The sequence below is a fragment of the Marmota flaviventris genome, chromosome 5, assembly GCF_047511675.1.
Source record: "Marmota flaviventris isolate mMarFla1 chromosome 5, mMarFla1.hap1, whole genome shotgun sequence".
Taxonomy (NCBI): Eukaryota; Metazoa; Chordata; class Mammalia; order Rodentia; family Sciuridae; genus Marmota; species Marmota flaviventris.
The window spans coordinates 34,373,377-34,388,926 of NC_092502.1; the positions used below are offsets into that span (position 1 = coordinate 34,373,377).

At 40.6% G+C, this 15,550-nt stretch overlaps 1 pseudogene; it reads right to left on the bottom strand.

The window, feature by feature from the left end:
• The window catches only part of LOC114083701 (zinc finger protein 354A-like), a 44,722-nt pseudogene that overhangs the window by 16,457 nt on the left and 12,715 nt on the right, over window positions 1-15,550 (bottom strand).

The window sequence follows — 15,550 nt, forward strand, 5'->3', positions numbered from 1 at the left end:
AATCAATAATCAGCTCTGCAATAGATACTCTTCAAATATTTTACCATCATTCTTCGATTCATTAGAAGTGTGAGGTAATTCTCCATTGTCTTTGGGGATATCCTAGGAAGGAAAAAAATATTTAGGTGTAATATGCACCAAATTTGAAAAATTAACTTAATATTTTCCATTACTGCAGGATACAAGAGAAGGAGAACATGTTTCTGAGCCATTCCAATGTAAACTCAATTTAATCTTGCCACTTACTAAGCTATGTCTGTTCATGGGGTGAGGAAGATGAGAGATCTCCAAAATGTTATTCCCCTTACCTCCAAGATAATTTCACAAATACTGACATCCATTAAATTAGTTTATTAATCCAAATGACCTAGGATGAAATTGGAGCCATCTGTAGTTTAGAGTGCTTTTGAAAAAAAACACTTTTAGAAATTAAAAATAATTATGTGTGATATTTTAATGTGTTTTTGTGACTTATATTGGCATAAATTATCTCTTGAGGGAAAATAGGAGACCTAAGCTTTAAGAGTATCTTATAAATAAAACGGTTAGAAATCACAACAGAATGAGTTTTGTCCATCTTGTGTGTTAAATAGCTAAAAATACATGTTAATATAAATGTTGAGCCTTCCAAGATAGAGAAGAATGACAAAAACAACCTTGTGGGGGCAATATCACTGAATGAAAACCTCACAGATACTAAAAGGAAAAATTAACCAAATAACCAAAGAATGGAGACAGAGATGACTCAAAGAGCATACAATGAAGAGAAGTATTCTTCAAGAGAATATTGAGTCTTGGATTAATAATTTAAAAGAATAAACAAAGAGTGAGAAACAAATGTTCATCTTAAGTCCAAATCTATGCTCATAATTAGAGGATGCTTGAAGAATATTCTGGTTCCTACTTTCATATTTATGAAAATTCCCTGACTAGTTTGCATCTTCTTTATGGCACTAATTCAAGATAACTCACCTGAATTTATACATCTCAGATATCAAAAGAAAATTCAAACTTAAAGCATATTTTTAGAATTCAGTAGTTAAATAATAGTCATCTCATGCATGCTATGTTATTTAGAACACTTCATTCTATAGAAATTTTTTTCTAAGCCAGGTGTGGTGGTGCACCTCTGTAATCCCAGTGGTTTGGGAGGCTAAGACAGGAGGATTGCAAGTTCAAAGCCAGCCTCAACAATGGTGAGGCTCTAAGCAACTCAGTGACACTCTGTCTCTAAATAAAATTCAAAATAGGGCTTGGAATGTGGCTCAGCGGTAAAGTGCCCCTGAGTTCAATCTTTAGTAACCCCCCCCCAAAAAAAAAGAAAATGAAAAAAAAAAAAGAATTTTTTTCATGTGTTTTTACACATTTATTAATGTTCAAAAAATTAAGAAGCTATTTTCTTAACATTTGAACCATATTGTAGCTGCTCCAGGATATATGCAAATATATTTATTAACCTTGACTAGCTTATTAAAATTTAAAAAGCTATTAAATGAATATTTAAATAACTAAGTAAAAAATTTCTAAAACATGAGATCTCAGAATGTGACATAAGTATTTGAATGTTTTAAAATACTATGATACAAAAAATATAAAACTAAAGTCTTATCATATGTTGAGAGTTTATGCTTCCAGTAGTGGTTATTATTTTTCACAAGAACAACTAATTTTCAATAAGATAAAGAGTTTCAAATATACTCTTAGTGGAAAGAGTCAGAAGGCATGAAGAAATCCCTTTTTAATGCACACATTTTTATAATGTTATTACATTTTTATACATTTATTTACTTAGTTTTATATGATGCTGAGGATTGAACCCCTTGCTGCACAGTACACGCTAGGCAAGTACTGTACAACTGAGCTGCAACTGCAGCCTCTAATATAAACATTAATATACCTATTCTAAATTTGTATGTTTCCATAATTTCTAATGTTACTTTAGTGTAAAAATGGAACCAAGGACAGAAATAATGAAAAGTCTCCTAGAAATATATTGAGTAAAATATAAAGGGTCTAATTAAAAAAAAAAAAAAAAAAAAAAAAAAAACTCTATCCAATGTGCCTCATTTATTTCAAATTAAAGGCATGAGGGAAATTACATGATTCTACAAAAACTACTTTGGCCATGACTATTATAAATCATGTAAGTATGATTTAAACGTCACACTAATGTAAATCTAACAAAAAAAATCCTTGACCAAATTTCCTATTGCTTCTGCAATAAGAAATTTATTCCTGATGTAATTTTTCTATCAATATGTATTTACCAGTACAATTGTTTCTTCCATCCCCCACCAAACTAAACTCCTCAAGGGAACATTGGCATTTGTACAAGATAAAAAATATCAACATAATTCTCTTAAAATGGTTTTGTCTGAGCAAATTTGCATAAAACAGTTCAGACAACCATTGCTAAGTTTTAACACCTCAAAACCAAAAATTCAGAGCAAGAAAATTAATTTCACAAAAGATCACTTTACCTTGTCCTAATATTTATAGTTGGCCTCATCCAAGGTGAGACAATGATCATCAGGATCAGTTTTATTAGAAATCCTGTAAAGCAAAAATGTATAATAAAGTAGTTGGATAGTATTTTTAATAAACTCTAGTAAAAACTGAGATTTAACTTTATTAAATTGTTTTTCTTGACTGATATGATTAAAACATAACCTCTGTTTTATAAAGCTCTTTCTGCCTCCACTTTTTTTAAACTATGAAATATTCAATGATGGTAGGCTTAATTCCATTTCAGACTGACAGTCAATGTATTGGCAGAACTTGAGAATAACTTATTCTCAGAAACTGCCTGTCTTGAAGGCTGAACTTAAAATCCAATTAATAGCTGCCACCACACACACACACATCCACACACAAACACACACACTTTTTTTTTAACCTTAAGTGGAACACCCATTTTATAACCCAAGACAAGGTAGCAAGAAACACAGTGCCTTCTCTCTTGGTTATCCATGGATCAAAGACCAAGTAAGGTAGTTTAAAATGGTGGTATTAGTTCTTCAGCATGGATATCACCTACTGAAAATACTCCACTGTGCAGCGTGTGGTGATGCATGCTTGTAATCACAGCAAATTGGGAGGTTGAGGCAGGAGCATTCAAGTTTGAAGACAGTCTCAGTGAATTAGTGAGGCCCCCAACAATTTGGTGACATCCTGTCTCAAAACAAAACATAAAATAATAGGGCTGGGGATGTGTCTCAGCGTTCAAGCACCCCTAGGTTTTGTCCCCATTGCAAAGAAGAAAAACAAAAACAAAAAGAAGACAGCAAAAGTGAGGCACTAAGCAACTCAGTGAGACACTATCTCTAAATAAAATTAAAGGTAGGGCTAGGGAAATGGCTCAGTAGGCAAATGCCCCTGAGTTCAATCCCTGGTACCAGAAAAAAAGAAAAAGAAAACATGAAACCTTAAAAAAAAATTTTGAACACTGAATGTTCAAAGTCAAGAAATGAATGTATATGTTGTTATTGGGAATACTTATTATAAATGTATTATAAATCCCACTTTATTCAAATCTGCATAAACTAGCAAGCACCTATAACCTTTACAGGCCCTCAGATACCCAAGGGGAAAGATTGCTAGAAAAACAGAGTACTGGTAATCATACCTGTGTTTCCCTAAATATTATCTAAATATCCTCCTTCCTCTGGGATTCCACTCCCCATTCTCTCATCTGTAGGACTCAGTGGGACCCTCCAAACTTTAAACCTACATTGTATGAAGATGCAGATTCCTGATACAAGTTACACTCAAAGGACCAAGAGTCACAGTTCCTTCTGCTTGTGGGAAACAAACTGAATGGAGTCTCAAGTCACAGGCCTTAGCATAAACATTTTACCAACTACCTAACTGAAGCTCTTCGATGACTTTGCCAGCCAATTATTTTCATGATCTACTATATGTGCACATAAGAAGGACATCAATGAGTTGAGAAAAGAAGTAGAGGAGAATGGACACTTGCTATAGGCTGTAGATCCATGTGTCCAACAAATTCTAGTCCCCTGGGTTTTTAGAGTCCCTAAGCCACTCTCACATCTCTAAACTCTGGAGACTTTTCCCATGGCTCAAATTATATTAACATCTTTCAAGAAAAACCTTGAATTTTGTCACTTCTTCCAGTTAAACAAACAAGAAAATAACAACCTATCAGGACTTCCTTCAAATCCTATTTTTAATAGGCCTTTCTAGAGAGCTTCCAATATTCTATGTCCTTAATATCCATTTTCTGTTAATCAAACTGGTCATAAACCCCAAGGTTTTGGTCAATTTTCTACAACCCTTATTTCTACTAAACACAGTGCTGTTTCTCTTCAGTTTTGCCCTTCCCTTTGTTAGTATCACTCTGATACTCTATCACTGGGCTTACTTAGTAATCCCAGTCTTATTCACTTTAGTTGGGTGTCTACAGACACTCCCTAACCGGTTATGAACACATTTACTACACAATGATAATCAGGAAAAGTAATGAGTTATAAAAATTGCCAAAAGTACATTAAAGAAGTAAAAAAGACCAAAGCACTTATAGAATAAACTCATAAGAAGAACATAAGAGTTATCAACAGAAACTCTGAAGGCCAGGGAACATGAAATGCTATATTTCAAGCCCTTAAGAGAAAAGAAAGAAACAAAGACAAAAACTTAAGATGGATGGAAAGGGTGGCTATTATGTTAAGCAGAATAAGTCAGAAACATAAATCAAATATCACATTCTCTATACCATGTGCAATTTGAAAACAAATTAAGAATGGCTAGGAAATGGAAAAGGGGTTATTAGGGAAGAGGGAAGGTAATAAGGGTTGAAGAAATGAAGGGACAGATAGAAATGGAAGTAGGGAAAGTGGTTGGGATTCAAGTACTATTTACATATGTATGGAAATATCACTGTAAAATCCACGAATTTGTATACCCAGTAAGAGTTGATATCTATAGTAAAAATAGAACATCTGTTTTTATTACAAGTCCACTTTGCTACAATGTCATTATATAGGAAAGACAACATACTAATTTGAATTTTTTTACTTATTTATGCACATAAATATAAGATTTCAGGGGCCAAGATTCAGTTAGCCTAAAATTTCTTCAGACAATATCATTTCAGATTATAAATTTCCTACAATTAATGGCTTAAATAATCATGAATTCTAGATTATTAAGAAAAAAATTAATTTTTCCACTGCTCCTTTGCAATCCAAACTTTCTTACTCCTATTTATTTACTTACTTTGGTACCAGGAATTGAGCCCAGGAGAGCTCAACCACTGAGAGACATCACAGTCCTTTTGTAATTTTTGAGAAAGTGTCTTGCTAAGTTGCTAAGGGCCTTGCTAAATTGCTGAGGTTGACTCTGAACTTGCAGCCCTCTTGCCTCATCCTCCTGAGCCACCTGATTACAGGTTTGCCAACACTGCACCTGCCATACTCTTACTTTTCTTACATAAGCCATGAATACCATGATCAATTCACTTTCAGAAGTCTTACCTGGGTTGATGTTTTCAGGATGTTTAGATTCTACTTTCATATATTGAAGAATTAATTTCTTGAGGCTATAGATAAAAAAATAATCAAATTAGCATTTTAATATTGATATAAAAACAGTAACCAAACATTCAATATATAATAGTATTTTAAACAATATTAGATCTTATATCAGAACTTTATAATATGCACTTCAAATTTGTAAGCCCAGACATTTTATTAACTTGACAATTATTTGTAAATTGTTTGGTTTTCTTTTGTTTTTGAGATGGGATTTCACAATGATGCACAGGCTAGTCTGGAATTCCTTGGTTCAAGCAATTCTCCTGCCTCATTCTCTCCCCCAAGTAGCTGTGGTAAATACACATGCCATTGCACCCATAAGCTTATATTAAGAAAACAAAGTAAGATAAAATGATCATGAATCGAGAACAATATAGGTGAGTATATTAACTGATATAGCTAGAACTCAGAAAATGTCATGTAAATAATAGCTCTTTCTTCTTGCACAATTAATTTCTCTTAAAATTAAGGGCTTCTTCTAAAAAATAAGGGTTGTACCACTTTAGTTTACAAAGTTGTTAGGAAGACTCAATGAGGTAATATTAAAACATGTCAAAAGAAATAGAAATATAATGGCATAATTTGATCTTTTTATTCAACTATAATTGGAATCCCAAATAAATCAATGTGTATTCTTTTTTTTTTTTTTTTATTTATTTTTTTTTTTATTTTTTTTTATTTTTTATTGTTGGCTGTTCAAAACATTACATAGTTCTTGATATATCATATTTCACAATTTGATTCAAGTGGGTTATGAGCTCCCATTTTTACCCCATATACAGATTGCAGAATCACATCAGTTACACATCCATTGATTTACATATTGCCATACTAGTGTCTGTTGTATTCTGCTGTCTTTCCTATCCTCTACTATCCCCCCTCCCCTCCCCTCCCCTCCCCTCCCCTCTTCTCTCTCTGCCCCCTTTACTGACATTCGTTTGTCCCCCTTGTATTATTTTTCCCCTTCCCCTCACTTCCTCTTGTATGTACTTTTGTATACCTCTGAGGGTCTCCTTCCATTTCCATGCATTTTCCCTTCTCTCTCCCTTTCCCTCCCACCTCTCATCCCTGTTTAATGTTAATCTTCTTCTCATGCTCTTCGACCCTACTCTGTTCTTAGCTACTCTCCTTATATCAAAGAAGACATTTGACATTTGTTTTTTAGGGATTGGCTAGCTTCACTTAGCATAATCTGCTCTAATGCCATCCATTTCCCTGTAAATTCTATGATTTTGTCATTTTTTAATGCAGAGTAATACTCCATTGTGTATAAATGCCACATTTTTTTTATCCATTCATCCATTGAAGGGCATCTAGGTTGGTTCCACAGTCTAGCTATTGTGAATTGTGCTGCTATGAACATCGATGTAGCAGTGTCCCTGTAGCATGCTCTTTTTAGGTCTTTAGGGAATAGACCGAGAAGGGGAATAGCTGGGTCAAATGGTGGCTCCATTCCCAGCTTTCCAAGAAATCTCCATACTGCTTTCCAAATTGGCTGCACCAATTTGCAGTCCCACCAGCAATGTACAAGTGTACCCTTTTCCCCACATCCTCGCCAGCACTTGTTGTTGTTTGACTTCATAATGGCTGCCAATCTAACTGGAGTGAGATGGTATCTTAGGGTGGTTTTGATTTGCATTTCTCTGACTGCTAGAGATGGTGAGCATTTTTTCATGTACTTGTTGATTGACTGTATGTCCTCCTCTGAGAAGTGTCTGTTCAGGTCCTTGGCCCATTTGTTGATTGGGTTGTTTGTTCTCTTATTGTCTAATTTTTTGAGCTCTTTGTATACTCTGGATATTAGGGCTCTATCTGAAGTGTGAGGAGTAAAGATTTGTTCCCAGGATGTAGGCTCTCTATTTACCTCTCTTATTGTATCTTTTGCTGAGAAAAAACTTTTTAGTTTGAGTAGGTCCCATTTGTTGATTCTAGTTATTAACTTTTGTGCTATGGGTGTCCTATTGAGGAATTTGGAGCCCGACCCCACCGACTGTAGATCGTAGCCAACTTTTTCTTCTATCAGACGGCGCGTCTCTGATTTGATATCAAGCTCCTTGATCCATTTTGAATTAACTTTTGTGCATGGCGAGAGAAAGGGATTCAGTTTCATTTTGTTGCATATGGATTTCCAGTTTTCCCAGCACCATTTGTTGAAGATGCTATCCTTCCTCCATTGCATGCTTTTAGACCCTTTATCAAATATAAGATAGTTGTAGTTTTGTGGATTGGTTTCTGTGTCCTCTATTCTGTACCATTGGTCCACCCGCCTGTTTTGGTACCAGTACCATGCTGTTTTTGTTACTATTGCTCTGTAATATAGTTTGAAGTCTGGTATCGCTATACCGCCTGATTCACACTTCCTGCTTAGCATTGTTTTTGCTATTCTGGGTCTTTTATTTTTCCATATGAATTTCATGATTGCTTTCTCTATTTCTACAAGAAATGCCGTTGGGATTTTGATTGGCATTGCATTAAACCTATAGAGAACTTTTGGTAATATCGCCATTTTGATGATGTTAGTTCTGCCTATCCATGAACAGGGTATATTTTTCCATCTTCTAAGATCTTCTTCTATTTCTCTCTTTAGGGTTCTGTAGTTTTCATTGTATAAGTCTTTCACCTCTTTTGTTAGGTTGATTCCCAAGTATTTTATTTTTTTTGAAGATATTGTGAATGGAGTGGTTGTCCTCATTTCCATTTCAGAGGATTTGTCGCTGATATACAGGAATGCCTTTGATTTATGCGTGTTGATTTTATATCCTGCCACTTTGCTGAATTCATTTATTAGCTCTAATAGTTTCTTTGTAGACCCTTTTGGGTCTGCTAGGTATAGAATCATGTCATCTGCAAATAGTGATAATTTAAGTTCTTCTTTTCCTATTTTGATGCCTTTAATTTCTTTCGTCTGTCTAATTGCTCTGGCCAGTGTTTCGAGAACTATGTTGAACAGAAGTGGTGAGAGAGGGCATCCCTGTCTTGTTCCAGATTTTAGAGGGAATGCCTTCAATTTTTCTCCATTCAGAATGATGCTAGCCTGAGGCTTAGCATAGATTGCTTTTACAATATTGAGGTATGTTCCTGTTATCCCTAGTTTTTCTAGAGTTTTGAACATAAAGGGATGCTGTACTTTGTCGAATGCTTTTTCCGCATCTATCGAGATGATCATATGGTTCTTATTTTTAAGTCTATTGATGTGGTGAATAACATTTATTGATTTCCTTATATTGAACCAGCCTTGCATCCCAGGGATGAATCCTACTTGATCATGGTGCACAATTTTTTTGATGTGCCTTTGTATCCGAGTGGCCAGAATTTTATTGAGGATTTTTGCATCTAGGTTCATTAGAGATATTGGTCTGTAGTTTTCTTTCTTTGAAGTGTCTTTGTCTGGTTTAGGTATCAGGGTGATGTTGGCCTCGTAGAATGAATTTGGAAGTTCTCCCTCTTTTTCTATTTCCCGAAGTAGCTTGAAAAGTATTGGTATTAGTTCCTCTTTAAAGGTTTTGTAAAACTCTGCTGTATACCCATCCGGTCCTGGGCTTTTCTTAGTTGGTAGTCCTTTGATGGTTTCTTCTATTTCCTCAATTGATATTGGTCTGTTTAGGTTGTCTATATCCTCCTGACTCAATCTGGGCAGATCATATGACTTAAGAAATTTATCTATGCCTTCACTATCTTCTAATTTATTGGAGTATAAGGATTCAAAATAATTTTTGATTATCTTCTGTATTTCTGAAGTGTCTGTTGTGATATTGCCTCTTTCATCCCGTATGTTAGTGATTTGAGTTCTCTCTCTTCTTCTCTTCGCTAGCATGGCTAAGGGTCTGTCGATTTTGTTTATTTTTTCAAAGAACCAACTTTTAGTTTTGTCAATTTTTTCAATTGTTTCTTTTGTTTCGATTTCATTGATTTCAGCTCTGATTTTAATTATTTCTTGCCTTCTACTTCTTTTGCTGTTGTTTTGCTCTTCTTTTTCTAGGATTTTGAGATGAAGTATGAGATCATTTATTTGTTGGTTTTTTCTTTTTTTAAGGAATGAACTCCAAGCAATGAATTTTCCTCTTAGAACTGCTTTCAATGTGTCCCATAGATTCCGATATGTTGTGTCTGTGTTTTCATTAATCTCTAAGAATTTTTTAATTTCCTCCTTGATGTCTTCTATAACCCATTGATCATTCAGTAACTTATTGTTCATTCTCCAAGTGATATATTCTTTTTCCTTCCTTCTTTTATCGTTGATTTTCAGTTCCATTCCATTATGATCAGATAGGATGCATGGTATTATCTCTACTCCTTTGTATTGTCTAAGAGTTTCCCTGTGACATAATATATGATCTATTTTTGAGAAGGATCCATGTGCTGCTGAGAAAAAAGTGTAACTGTTTGATGTTGGGTGGTATATTCTATATATGTCAATTAAGTCTAGGTTATTAATTGTGTTATTGAGTTCTATGGTTTCCTTATTCAACTTTTGTTTGGAAGATCTGTCCAGTGGTGAGAGAGGTGTGTTGAAGTCTCCCATGATTATTGTATGGTGGTCTATTAGACTCTTGAACTTGAGAAGAGTTTGTTTGATGAACATAGCTGCACCATTGTTTGGGGCATATATATTTATGATTGTTATGTCTTGTTGGTGTATGGTTCCCTTGAGCAGTATGTAGTGTCCCTCTTTATCCCTTTTGATTAACTTTGGCTTAAAATCTATTTTATTTGATATGAGTATGGATACTCCTGCTTGTTTCCGAAGTCCATATGAGTGATATGATTTTTCCCAACCTTTCACCTTCAGCCTATGTATGTCTTTTCCTATCAAATGCGTCTCCTGTAGGCAGCATATTGTTGGGTCTTGTTTTGTGATCCATTCTACTAGCCTGTGTCTCTTGATTGGTGAGTTTAAGCCATTAACATTTAGGGTTATTATTGAGATATGGGTTGTTCTTCCAGCCATATTTGTTTATTTATGTTACTAAACATGGTTTGTTTTCCACTTTGATTATTTTCCCCCCTTTAGTGTCCTACCTCCCACTGTTGGTTTTCATTGTTATTTTCCATTTCCTCTTCCTGTAATGTTTTGCCAAGGATGTTTTGAAGAGATGGTTTTCTAGCTGCAAATTCTTTTAACTTTTGTTTATCATGGAAGGTTTTAATTTCATCTTCCATCCTGAAGCTTAATTTCGCTGGAAACACAATTCTTGGTTGGAACCCATTTTCTTTCAGTGTTTGAAATATGTTATTCCAGGATCTTCTAGCTTTCAGAGTCTGTGTTGAAAGATCAGCTGTTATCCTGATTGGCTTACCCCTAAATGTGATCTGCTTCCTTTCTCTTGTAGCTTTTAAAATTCTCTCCTTGTTCTGTATGTTGGGCATCTTCATTATAATGTGTCTAGGTGTGGGTCTCTTATGATTTTGCACATTCGGCGTCCTGTAGGCTTCTAGGATTTGGGGTTCTGTCTCATTCTTCAAGTCTGGGAAGTTTTCTCGAATTATTTCATTGAATAGATTGCTCATTCCTTTGGTTTGAAACTCTGTTCCTTCCTGTATCCCAATGACTCTTAAATTTGGTCTCTTGATGTTATCCCATATTTCTTGGATGTTCTGCTCATGGTTTCTTAACAGTCTTGCTGAGCTGTCTATGTTCTTTTCAAGTTGAAATACTTTATCTTCATTGTCTGATGTTCTGTCTTCTAAGTGTTCTACTCTGCTGGTAGTATTCTCAATTGAGTTTTTAAGTTGGCTTATTGCTTCCTGCATTTCTAGGATTTCTGTTTGTTTGTTTTTTATAACCTCTATTTCCCTGTATAGTTGATCTTTTGCTTCTTGGATTTGTTTATGTAATTCATTGTTGAAGTGATCTTTCATTGTCTGATTTTGCTGTCTGATGTCTTCCTTGAGACTCCAGATCATCTGAAGCATGTATATCCTGAATTCTTTATCTGACATTCCATCAGCTGCAGCTATTACCTCTTCTAAAGTTGAGTTGACCTGCAATGCTTGTGGTCCTTTCTTTCCTTGTCTCTTCATACTGTTCGCGTTCCTTTCTTCTTGGTGAAACTGTTGTGCTATTGAATTTTCCCCCTATATATTTATATTGGTCTTGTATAGTTGCAAAGTCTCCCTCGCAGGCACGGGCGGCGGCTCTGCCCCTCCGCCAATTGGGGCAATGTGCCTACCACGCCGGCAGGCCGCTGGGCCTGCTCTGCCAGTCGGTAGCAGGTCCGCCGTCCTTGCAGGCGCGGGCGGCGGCTCTGTCCCTCTGCGGGCCGCTAGGCTTGTTCTGTCGGTGGTCGCCGTTCTGCCTACTTTGCAGGCGCAGGCAGCGGCACTGCCCCTCTGCAGGCCTCTGGGGCTGTACTGCCAGTGGGTCGCAGGTCCGCCTACTTTGCAGGCGTGGGGGGGGGGGCGGCTCTACCCTTCCTCAGGCCACTGGGCCTGTTCTGTCTCTCAGTTGCAGGTCTGACCTGTTCTGATGGAGGTCTCAGTTCCGACTACCTTGCAGGCGCGGGGGGGAGGGGGCGGCTCTGCCTCTCAGCAGGCCGCTGCTCCTCTTCTGCCGGTGGGTCGCAGGCCCGCCTACCTTGCAGGAGTGATTGGAAGCTCTGTCCCGCCGCGGGCCACTGGGCCTTTTCTGTCGGTGGTCACCCTTCCCCTACCTGGCAGGCGAGGGGGGTGGGGGACGGCTCTGCCCCTCAGCAGGCCGCTGGGCCTGCTCTGTGTTTGGTCCCAGTTCCCTCTACTATGCCAGCGCAGGGGGAGGGGGCAGCTCAGCCTCTCAGCAGGCGGCTGCTCCTCTTCTGCCGGTGGGTCGCAGGCCCGCCTACCTTGCAGGAGTGATTGGAAGCTCTGTCCCGCCGCGGGCCACTGGGCCTTTTCTGTCGGTGGTCACCCTTCCCCTACCTGGCAGGCGAGGGGGGTGGGGGGCGGCTCTGCCCCTCAGCAGGCCGCTGGGCCTGCTCTGTCTTTGGTCCCAGTTCCCTCTACTATGCCGGCGCAGGGGGAGGGGGCGGCTCAGCCTCTCAGCAGGTGGCTGCTCCTCTTCTGCCGGTGGGTCGCAGGCCCGCCTACCTTGCAGGAGTGATTGGAAGCTCTGTCCCGCCCTGGGCCACTGGGCCTTTTCTGTCGGTGGTCACCCTTCCCCTACCTGGCAGGCGAGGGGGGTGGGGGGCGGCTCTGCCCCTCAGCAGGCCGCTGGGCCTGCTCTGTCTTTGGTCCCAGTTCCCTCTACTATGCCGGCGCAGGGGGAGGGGGCGGCTCAGCCTCTCAGCAGGCGGCTGCTCCTCTTCTGCCGGTGGGTCGCAGGCCCGCCTACCTTGCAGGAGTGATTGGAAGCTCTGTCCCGCCCTGGGCCACTGGGCCTTTTCTGTCGGTGGTCACCCTTCCCCTACCTGGCAGGCGAGGGGGGTGGGGGGCAGCTCTGCCCCTCAGCAGGCCGCTGGGCCTGCTCTGTGTTTGGTCCCAGTTCTCTCTACTATGCCGGCACAGGGGGAGGGGGCGGCTCAGCCTCTCAGCAGGCGACTGCTCCTCTTCTGCCGGTGGGTCGCAGGCCCGCCTACCTTGCAGGAGTGATTGGAAGCTCTGTCCCGCCCTGGGCCACTGGGCCTTTTCTGTCGGTGGTCACCCTTCCCCTACCTGGCAGGCGAGGGGGGTGGGGGGCGGCTCTGCCCCTCAGCAGGCCGCTGGGCCTGCTCTGTCTTTGGTCCCAGTTCTCTCTACTATGCCGGCGCAGGGGGAGGGGGCGGCTCAGCCTCTCAGCAGGCGACTGCTCCTCTTCTGCCAGTGGGTCGCAGGCCCGCCTACCTTGCAGGAGTGATTGGAAGCTCTGTCCCGCCCTGGGCCACTGGGCCTTTTCTGTCGGTGGTCACCCTTCCCCTACCTGGCAGGCGAGGGGGGTGGGGGGCGGCTCTGCCCCTCAGCAGGCCGCTGGGCCTGCTCTGTCTTTGGTCCCAGTTCCCTCTACTATGCCGGCACAGGGGGAGGGGGCGGCTCAGCCTCTCAGCAGGCGACTGCTCCTCTTCTGCCAGTGGGTCGCAGGCCCGCCTACCTTGCAGGAGTGATTGGAAGCTCTGTCCCGCTGCGGGCCACTGGGCCTTTTCTGTCGGTGGTCACCCTTCCCCTACCTGGCAGGCGAGGGGGGTGGGGGGCGGCTCTGCCCCTCAGCAGGCCGCTGGGCCTGCTCTGTCTTTGGTCCCAGTTCCCTCTACTATGCCGGCGCAGGGGGAGGGGGCGGCTCAGCCTCTCAGCAGGCGACTGCTCCTCTTCTGCCGGTGGGTCGCAGGCCCGCCTACCTTGCAGGAGTGATTGGAAGCTCTGTCCCGCCCTGGGCCACTGGGCCTTTTCTGTCGGTGGTCACCCTTCCCCTACCTGGCAGGCGAGGGGGGTGGGGGGCGGCTCTGCCCCTCAGCAGGCCGCTGGGCCTGCTCTGTCTTTGGTCCCAGTTCCCTCTACTATGCCGGCGCAGGGGGAGGGGGCGGCTCAGCCTCTCAGCAGGCGACTGCTCCTCTTCTGCCGGTGGGTCGCAGGCCCGCCTACCTTGCAGGAGTGATTGGAAGCTCTGTCCCGCCCTGGGCCACTGGGCCTTTTCTGTCGGTGGTCACCCTTCCCCTACCTGGCAGGCGAGGGGGGTGGGGGGCGGCTCTGCCCCTCAGCAGGCCGCTGGGCCTGCTCTGTCTTTGGTCCCAGTTCCCTCTACTATGCCGGCGCAGGGGGAGGGGGCGGCTCAGCCTCTCAGCAGGCGACTGCTCCTCTTCTGCCGGTGGGTCGCAGGCCCGCCTCCAATGTGTATTCTTCACAGGTTCTAATATTCAAGTGTTGAAATTACTGAAAAATGCTTTTGAGTTCTAATTTTCGTTATTGATTGTAGTCTTTTTTGTGCTTTATGTCTCAGGGCAAATTAGACATTAAATAATTTATAAGAATTTATTTATAAGTATGATATCTCTTTAGAGAATATATTCATCCCCTATTGTGGAACTAATCAATAATATCAAAAATGGAAAATTAACCAATGCCAAGAATTGGTTTGGACTGCTACTAATTCTTCTCCACCTAGTTGAAAAGAATCAACGGATAATTTTTAGAGGAAGCTAAATCTCCATGTCGACCTCTAACTAACTTGGAAAACCAAATCCTCTTTACACATGGATACTAATAAGTCATAATGGGGCTTAGCGCTCTTAGATTCAATGAATCTACTTTAAGCTCAGAGAACTTATCTCTTCCTTGTAAGGGAGAACTTGATATATGCTGAAAACTTTAGACTGATTGCAATAGTTTGAGAAATTTTCTTACTTTGGAAAGCAAATCACTAGAAACATCCAACCTGGGAAACATTAATATTGGGACTCCTGAAGTAAAAGAAAATATACTTCAAGGGATGAGAGGTTTTGAGGAACAGATCTTTTAGGAAAGATGATTGGAAATTCTCATCTCTTCAGTGATATTATTTGAAGCTATCTGATAGTTCTGGATGATTAGTTTATGCAAGAAAAGACAAAGTCCTCAAAGGATAATGCACCAGGAAGGTCTAGGCTAACATGGGGGTTGTTCCACATAAAGGATTGAGTTGTGGGACAGGGCCAGAGTTCTTAATGTGTGTGGCTAAAGCTAGGAGGCCAAGTTGCCAAAACAGAATTCTGCTGTTTGGGAATAATAGCTGAACAAGCATATGTATATATGAACTAAAAATAGCATTGTAACTTTTAAATCTAAGTGTGCATTACCATGAATACTCAGGGATTGGGATCAATCGGGGGGGGGGGGGCACTAAAAAGATGACATCCTTGAGAGTTCGTACATTCTGGTATATACTTTGCTGTCATAGGAAAAACTTAGAAGTACTAGGGAGGTAGCAGCAAGTTGTCATGTAGAAATAGCTGATATGAGAAAGTATAAAAGTAAACTATTATGTTTTCAGAATGTGCCAACCATTGTCTCTCTGATGTGAGAAAAAGTCCTTTCCAATGCATTTAAATTATGAAATAAACAATGTGACTCTTTTG